At 45.6% G+C, this 7685-nt stretch overlaps 1 protein-coding gene across 2 annotated transcripts in view; it reads right to left on the reverse strand.

Moving 5' to 3' along the window:
- arap3 (ArfGAP with RhoGAP domain, ankyrin repeat and PH domain 3) overlaps positions 1-4315 on the reverse strand; it is a 28131-nt gene extending 23816 nt beyond the window's left edge. For both annotated transcript variants that reach the window (XM_086305293.1, XM_086305288.1), the window contains exon 1: positions 4185-4315. The gene's annotated coding sequence lies outside the window, so the exon portion shown is untranslated. The remainder of the gene's footprint in view (positions 1-4184) is intronic.
- Positions 4316-7685: the final 3370 nt, after the last annotated feature.

Consider the following 7685-nt stretch of genomic DNA (forward strand, 5'->3'; position numbering starts at 1 on the left):
AAAGGTGTTAAAGTGCTACAACATCAAGCTTGCATAACAACCCTGTTTACACTGTGCCAAATGTTAGGCTGTCTGAGACTTCCTCAGGAGGACTGAAGGCTCGCAGCCTGTAGCCTGAGAGACAAATCTGGTAAAAACGGTGAAAGTCTGTCCGGTGAAGTGCAGCTCTCATGGAGACCTGGTTGGCCTGGCTGAAGCGGTCCTGCTCTGACAGCTGAAATCAGACGCAGAAAAACGTCTTGGTTCAGACGCACCCGCGCTACCTCTGCCGTTCCCATTTCTCCCCAAACACCAAACACACCCTGTCCTCGTCCCATCCCTCCCTCTTCACCTCCCTGACATTGCTCCCATGCCGCCCGCCTCATCACTGGTGTTTCTGTATGTTAGCTGATTTTTCACATGATAAAGACCTGGGAGAGCGAAGCTGGAAGACAAAAAGCTGTCATCTAGGGCTGGGCGATATGGCCTAAAATCCATATCGCGGTATAATTTGAAGCACGTGCGGTAACGATATATATCACGATATATTCTTTTATTCTGTATAATGTATTTTCAACACTATAAGGCACACTTAAAATCCTTTAATTTTCTCAAAAATCGAGAGAGTGCCTTATGTATGAATTCTGGTTGTGCTTACTGACCTTGAACCGATTTGGGCGTGCAGAAATCTGTTAAAAAATGTTTTAGTACAACTTTGGTAAGCCGCACTGCTTAATGGATTGTCAGAGCATTACGGCTGCCGTAGTGAGGAGCTTCGCGGAGTAATCTGGGTCCAAAACTCCGTCAACTTCAGGTCCCAAAGTCAAACGAACACTGAGAGTTAAAAACAGTCTAAATTCTTTCATCTTTAATAAAATCATCAGCGTTGCTGCTTTACCAGGTGTAACAATTAAGTTTAACATCCATGCATCCATGAAAACAGAATTTATTAAATTTAACGGAGTTAGAAGTTAACAGGAAGTTAGCTCGCTAGTTTCCACCTAAACATTTCATACCATGTTCTGACAGAGATTTTTGAAACTAATTCAAACGTACAGCTCTGCTATTACTTCCAACATAAATGAAGACAGAAAACTAAACAGCAGTGACGTTTGCAGGGTTACTGAAGTTGGACTACCTGGTATATAATGTTGTGCTACATGATTGCTAGCGACACAGCTATGTTAGCATAACATTAGCACAGTGAAGCTGGAGGATGAACGCCAACGTGTTTTCCACTCGATAAAAGTTAACGTGAGGGATTCTGGTGGTCAGGGACAAATGCAATCGCATATCAGGATACTATACACGGGCCAAACTTCAGTCAGGAGAACAACTAAGATTTTTCATCCACAATACAAGGTTAGTTATTAATATACTGCAACAACATGGGAATAGAGCAGCTGCGAGAGAATTCAACATTAAGGAATCAATGTTACGAAAGTGGAGGAAGCGCAATTTTTGGCTTTCCCCATATTTCAAAAGTACTTCATCTCTTTGCTATGACTGCCGCCTGGCATAATTTGCAGACGATAATGGTTGTAGCCGCTGCGATGCTTTCTCTCTGGGTCTACAGGTTCTCTCTGGCCCTGCAGGTTCTCTCTCAGTCTACAGGTTCTCTGTGAGTCCACAGGTTCTCTCTGCAGGTTCTCTCTGCCTCTAGAGGTTCTCTCTGATTCTACAGGTTCTCTGTGAGTCCACAGGTTCTCTCTGCGGGTTGTCTCTGGCCCTGCAGGTTCTCTCTGCAGGTTCTCTCTGCCCCTACAGGTTCTCTCTGGCCCTGCAGGTTCTCTCTCAGTCTACAGGTTCTCTGTGAGTCCACAGGTTATCCCTGCAGGTTCTCTGTGAGTCTACAGGTTCTCTCTGCAGGTTCTCTCTGCCCCTACAGGTTCTCTCTGATTCTACAGGTTCTCTCTGCGGGTTGTCTCTGGCCCTGCAGGTTCTCTCTGCAGGTTCTCTCTGAGTCTACAGGTTCTCTCTGGCCCTGCAGGTTCTCTCTGCAGGTTCTCTCTGGGTCTACAGGTTCTCTCTGCAGGTTCTCTCTGGGTCTACAGGTTCTCTGTGAGCCTGCAGGTTTGTGCTTGCTGCAGATATGTCGGACCGAGGCGTTGCTCTGTAATGAGGAGGAGCAGCAGAGAGGAAGGCTGGGAGAGTGAGGGTGGGCGAATGAGGCAGTATAATAACAGTGAGCCTCTATTGTGTGAAACAGAGGGCTGATTGTTCCTGAGCTGTGACTGGAACCACACACTGACGCGCACTGGGAACACTGGGAACACTGGGAACACTGGGTTATTATTGATTCTACACCTCTATAGATTTCCTCTGAGCTCTAAAGTCTGATTAATTCTTTATTTAAATAAAAGAAAACTGGTCAGCTGAGCAGTGAATGTCGTGATGCATTCAGTTTTACCTGCTGAGGTTTAAAAAGCCCTCTGCACACAGAGCGACCTCCTGTTTTACTGAGTGTGTGCAGAAACACACGCTTCTCTTACACTAAAAAACTATTTTACAGCTTCCCTGGAAATCAAAGCGAGCCATCAGGAGGTGATCAGATAAACAGGAGTTTCACAGTTCGAGCTTCTCAGGATAAATACATCACATGATCACAGAAAGGCAAAACTGAGCCAAACCTGAAATCCCCATTTAACCACAAACTCCACATGCAGGAGATCCCAAACATGCAGGATCACAGCAGAACTCAGTGAGCGAGTCTATGAAGACAGATGTCTGACTTTAAGAACTCAACCAGGAGCAGCCCTTCAGACCAACCGGCGGAGCAACATGTTCTCAGGGCAGAGTGGCGTGTTCAGGTGGAGCACAGGATTTATTCAGGTGTGTTTTACAGACAGGCTGATGTGAACCTGAACTCTGACCTGGAGCATCATCACTGACTGGACTGGATTAACAGTTAAAGTTTGTGGTGTACATTGTGTGAGGCTGCAGGTAACTATTAAAGCCCAAGGAACGCACATGACTACCTGTGGGCACCAGGTGGGACATTCACAGATGGCTCTAAAATCAGGAAACCTGCTTTCCTCTGTTGAAAACAAAGATTATTCTCTGACACTGATGGCTGTCGGGGGAACTGGGCTCCACCGACCTCTGACCCTGTTGTGTGTCACGTTCAGCATCATTCTGCCCCTGAACCCGTCTCAGGGCCCTGAAACAGTGAGACGAACGAGGAGACGCTTCACTCTGATCAGAGACCTGAGGTACGAATCAGCACAGAGTCAAAGATAACGGTCCAGGCTGAGGTCAGAGGTCAGATATAATCCCACAGGGTGATGATTTTACAAATATTCACACACAGAATTACGAAGCAGAGACATGCTGAGCAATAACCGGACAATAAAACACAAAAACATCCAATCAGAGGCCATGACACGTTGATAAACAGGATGTTACATCACAGGGAGTTTTCCCTTCCTGTTCTGTTCTTCTCAACACAAACACACACACACGGTGCTGCTCTGTGTGTGTGTAACACCTCAAACACTCGGCTGTAGAAATCAATCCTTTCATTGATTATCAGCTGATCAACTGAAATCAAAAAACAGGAAAAGGAACTGATGAATGACCAGCTGATGATGTCATGATGAAGTTGCTCAGAGGACAAGATCAGCTGTGATCATGATGTCAGCAATCACGATGTTGTCCTGCAGCCAGTGAAGGCAGAGACGGACTCCAACAACCCAGCACACACCCTAAAACCAGAACTAGAACCCTGAAACCAGATCATGCACCAAATACACCAGCATCACCTTAAAACCAGAACCAGGACCCTGAAACCAGAGCCAGGACCATAAAACCAGGACCAGGATAGCAAACCTAGACCTTCAAAACCTCAGAGATCCACTAACATCAGAAGCTCGAGTCAAATCAAATCACTTTTATTGTCACATCACATGTGCAGGTACGCTGGTACGGTACATGCGAGTGAAATTCTTGTGTGCGAGCTTCACAGCAACAGAGGTGTGTAAAAATACAATAACATAAGAGAAGTCCTGCTGTCCCTCACACTAATTTACTCTGACTCCAGTCTGGATCCCCTCAGACCCCTTGTGTGAATCCAGACCCTCAGAGACTCGAACCTGTGGCGGGGTCGGACCCGCGGACTGTGCGCGGCTCCGCGGCAGGAGGAGCCGCTTCCTGCGGGACTCTGAGAGACTGTTTAAGTAAAGTCTGAAGGACTGGGAGCGCCTTACCTGCGACCCGGTTCTGCCTGCCTCCTGCTCGGTTCAGTCCGGTAAGTAGTGCGCGCGGCTCTCAGTGCGCCGGGAGGAGAAACTCTGAGCAGCTACGGTAAGCTACACGCGACCACTGCGGGTACAACCTCTGCTCACTTTCACAATAAAAGTCCCAAGGAAGTACAGCTTCCGGTCAGACTGTGTCTCCAGATCCACTTGCTGGCATTGATCCGTAAGTTCTCCAGATCATCAGTAAAGGTTCATGTTCATGTCTTCGTTCTTTTTAAACGTGCTTTAAGGCGTTTGCATTAAAAACCTGAGCAAAGTACAGCTGTTCTCACCTGCTCTGTTTAAACCTGTTATTATTATTATCATTATTATTCTGATTGTTTCTTATTATTAATTTCTTTATTTCTTAAAAATCGTTTAAATGTTCACTAATACATATAGAAAAGACAACAAAAGTAGTCAGGAACAATGCACATATTCATATAGCTATGTATTGCAAGAAGGTCAACTCTCAGTTCTCTCCAGCGCAGCTTTGATTTATGATCATCAGGAAAATGATTAAACTGCACATGCTCAGTTCATTCCACTTCTGATCATACAGAATTAACATGTTCGTGCTTCTGTAATGTAAAAGAAAACTGTGATATCATCTTTATGCATTTGTGATTTAAGAAAAAGCTCCTAAAATATAAAGAAGATGTTAAAGCTGTAAAATGAAGTTAATCAGGAGTTTTATCACAGACCCCTTCATGCTGGCCTCGGGCTTCAGTCGCTCAACAGCCTTTCTGCTATTTAACTGTAAAACGTGAGATGAGCAGGTAAATAAACCACTTGCATTAATTAGGTTTCACAGTTGCTCTGTGGGTTTCATGGCTTCATGTACACTCGTCTGCAGGTAAGTCAGTCACTTCACAACATGAGGGAGTTGTCCCGTGGGCGCTCAGAGGTCCTCGTGGACACTGTGTCCTGTCCTCTCAGCACTAAGGAGCTGGACAGCGGTGGAGTTTCCTCCTTGCTGCCCAAACAACAATCTGAGCAGAGCAGACAGGAAACAGGAAGTGCCTGAGACAATACAGCGCTGAGAGGATCCGGAGCCCAGCTGCATTTTTCTGCCTCTAAAGGAGGATGCAGTCCTCATGAAGCTTTCCTCATCAAGGCAGGAAGAGCGCGCTCAGCAGCACTCAAACAAAACCACACAGGAGGTCACCGGGCTGCACACGCCCTCTGACAGCAGGAGACCACACATACATGCACAGACACAGTGTAAGGAAGAGGACTCCCTTACTACATTTATTTATATTATCTGTATAGCACTTCAGAGCACACCTTTCACTTCATTAAAAGCACATTTTCAAGCACTTTATTTAGCATTGCACTTTAAGCATGGATTTGCACAGTAAAACATTTGCACACAAGAAGTTTAAATATTTATTGACTATTTATTGGGAATTTTAAAATCAGTTGGTAGGCTTGTTTCAGATCCTGCACAGCTGCTCCTCATCAAGGAATGTGGTGGTTGTCTGTCAGGAGAGAAGAAAGGTGACTGAGATTGAGATTAAGGTTTACCAGTAAGGAAAACTAATGCAAGTGTGTGTGTGTGTGTGTGTGTGTGTGTGTGTGTGTGTGTGTGTGTGTGTGTGTGTGAGAGAGAGAAATCTAGGAATAAAAGTGGCGCAAATAGGTGTTTGTACGATAGTGATTACTCCCCTTTCTTGCCTGTGTCCTCTTCAAGGTGTTTGGGCAAATGTTTCCCTGGGGGTCCAGACACCATTTAAAGATTCCGGGAGAGACCATGGGTTAAGCGAGTGTGGTGAATCTTTTTGTGCTTGGGTTTTTATAATATTGAGTTTGGTGTAAAATTAAAGTGTGAAATATTTATTAATATAAAAATGTGAAATGTATTTATGCATTTATTTATTCAAACTGGTATATTGTATACTGTGGTGGAAGGTTGGGATTTAAGAATTTACCTGAGAGTGGAAGAATGGTTTAGTCTGTGACAGCTGAACATATTTAAGGCTGCCGGTTGTCATTAGAGGGTTAATTGTGCTGTGAAGAAGCTCGATTAGTGAATTGTTGTAAGGAGAGCTGTATGGCAAATAAATACTTTCTGTTCCACTACACTTCCCTCACTGTGTTTCCAGCCACTAAGGGCCGCCCTGTTATATACACACACACACACACACACACACACACACACACACACACACACACCCCCTACCTCTCCTGGGTTACCTGCATCGCCCCCAGCAGGCTTCATGAATCAGAAGACGCTTCATCTTTGCCACGGCCACCAGGTTGGACTGATTCAGATCAAAGGTCGAAGGTCACCGCTGAATCAGTACTGTACCGCTGTAAGCTGAACATGTGCCACCTCCTGCAGTAACTTTAACTGTGATATTTTTAAAATCCCCACCGTGATCAGCCTCAGGTCGTCTCACCTGTCTCCTAGTGTGTTCTGGAGGGTTACCTCTACACCTCATAAAAGGATTTAAACACACTGATTCTGAACAGGAAGTTGTTCAGGTGGAGGCACTGCTTCACCTGAGCAGGGTTCCAGGTGAGCTGAGTCTTCATAACGTACCTGTAAATGTGACGGCAGGAAAGAGGTGTGTCCCTCTGGGGTCACCTGGATGAAGTGTGGGAGTTGAGCCTAGACAGAAGGAGGATGAAGAGCTTCAGTTCTTCTCATCAGAGGAGCTGTCCAGCTTCATTCCACCTGTTTGCACCAAAGACGAGCTGCAGAGACACCTCAGGCAGTGACTGTCTGTGGATTTGTGTCTGTGCCTCACTCACACACCTTAATGGGAAGCAGCTGGGCCAGAGATTTGGGCACACACTCTGCAGCTCAGACTGAGTCCACTCGGGGGCGCTGCAGCCTCACGCAGACAGAAGAAAACTGACACGGTTTCTTCCGTCTGTGCTGAGATTACCGAAGGGAAGTGTGAGGTTCAGACTTGGTGTTTCCTGCTCTGAACACAATCTTTGGTTTTCTGGATGATCGGAGGTAAGCGGACACTTTCAGCTTCCTGCAGACTCACTAACAAAAACCCAAACATGAGGTCTGACACAGACAGAGGCAGCTTGTTGTTGTCCTCGTCCTCACATCTTTAATTAATGGAATAAACACAGGGATCAGATTATTTTTTTTACATTTATAGTATATTCCAGGATGTAGGCACCGGTTGCAGGTTCGAGCCCCGGCTTGGACAGTCGTTGTGTCCTTGGGCAAGACACTTCACCTACCGCCTACTGGTGTTGGCCAGAGGGGCCGATGGTGCGATATGGCAACCTCGCTTCTGTCAGTCTGCCCCAGCTGTGGCTACACCTGTAGCTGCCTCCACCAGTGTGTGAATGTGAGAGTGAATGAATAGTGGAATTGTAAAGCACTTTGAAGGTCTCGAAAAGCACTATATAAATGCAATCCATTATTATTATTATTATTATTATTATTATTATTATTGTTGCTGTGATAACAAAAACCAACAATAGCATGATTTGAAAGAGCAC

Source organism: Aulonocara sp. 'chitande type north' Nkhata Bay, linkage group LG2, assembly GCF_057382095.1.
Source record: "Aulonocara sp. 'chitande type north' Nkhata Bay isolate Kocher_YH1m ecotype deep benthic linkage group LG2, A_spYH_male_GT1.1, whole genome shotgun sequence".
NCBI lineage: Eukaryota > Metazoa > Chordata > Actinopteri > Cichliformes > Cichlidae > Aulonocara > Aulonocara sp. 'chitande type north' Nkhata Bay.